Genomic DNA, 1110 nt, shown 5'->3' with positions numbered 1-1110 from the left:
TGTGTGTGTGTGTGTGTGTGTGTGTGTGTGTGTGTGTGCGTGCACATGTGTGCGTGTCACTTATATGCATGAATACCGTTGTAGGTATTTCTCTGTTTTCTCCTGCAGGATGAAGAGACTGAACTGAAAAAAGAGACTTTCAGAACCTTTTGTTGAGACGTGTTCTGGTTTCAGGATGTTTGTCTGTCTGCAGACAGCAGAGGTTCTGTCTGCAGACAGCACAGGTTCTGTCTGCAGACAGCAGAGGTTCTGCAGCAGAGGTTCTGTCTGCTGCTCCACGTCTTCTTTTCTTTAGTTCTTGGGTTAAAGTTGCGTTTGGGGTCAAAGGTCAAACGATGGAACACGTCTTCTTCTGTTTCCTGTTTGTCATAAATGAAACTAAACTCAGGTTTCAGCTTTTTGAAGCCATAAACTGATTTATGAGAATATTTTAAAGGTGAACGTTTCTCAGCCACAACATCAAGACCAGCTGTTGGTCCAGGTTCTGGCCCGTCCAGGACCCTCCTGGTGGTTCTGGATGGAAACATGACTTTCCTCAGCTGTCAGAAGATCTCAAGATGATTTCATTCAGTTAAAGGATCATGTTGGACTTTATATTTTGGATCCATTCTGTTTGTTTGTTTGTTTGTTTGTTTGTTTACTGCAGCTGATGCAGGTTTAGCTTGGATCGTGATTGGTCCAGTCATCTGCTTCATCCTGCTGCTGTTTGTGGCTGGTGGTGTTTTTTACATCATCAGGAAGAGGTGAGGAATAAGATCCACCCTGTAGTTTTCAGAAGCATAAAATTTAATTAAAGCCACGCTTGATAAACTTTTTCTGTGATTAGTGTTCAACGTCTCAGTCCCTTTGTGGTTGTGTTGCAGACAAATTGAGGGTCCGCTCGGAGATCTCATCACCTCACCAAACCCCGAATACTTCAGCGCCAGCGACAGTAAGGAAAATATTATTATGCAAATCCTGAGAAGACAACATGTTGCTGACGCTGCTTTCTGTGGACAACCCCAATGTTGTAAAAAGGTTGTGTAAAGTGCAAATAAAAACAGAACGAAAGGGTTTGCAAATCTGACAATTCCCTATTTTATTCACAATGAAACAGTCAAAATACAAAAA

The 1110-nt window shown here is 42.3% G+C and overlaps 1 long non-coding RNA gene across 1 annotated transcript; it reads left to right on the top strand.

The window, feature by feature from the left end:
• Positions 1-6: 6 nt before the first annotated feature.
• Positions 7-1061, top strand: LOC106512093 (uncharacterized). The gene is made up of 2 exons (XR_001309622.1): positions 7-743; positions 864-1061. It is a non-coding gene; the product is annotated as an uncharacterized LOC106512093 (long non-coding RNA).
• Positions 1062-1110: the final 49 nt, after the last annotated feature.

This window comes from Austrofundulus limnaeus, unplaced genomic scaffold (genome assembly GCF_001266775.1).
Source record: "Austrofundulus limnaeus strain Quisiro unplaced genomic scaffold, Austrofundulus_limnaeus-1.0 Scaffold4207, whole genome shotgun sequence".
Taxonomy (NCBI): Eukaryota; Metazoa; Chordata; class Actinopteri; order Cyprinodontiformes; family Rivulidae; genus Austrofundulus; species Austrofundulus limnaeus.
The sequence above is the reverse complement of the archived record's forward strand: the minus strand, read 5'-3'. Positions and strand labels throughout refer to the sequence as shown.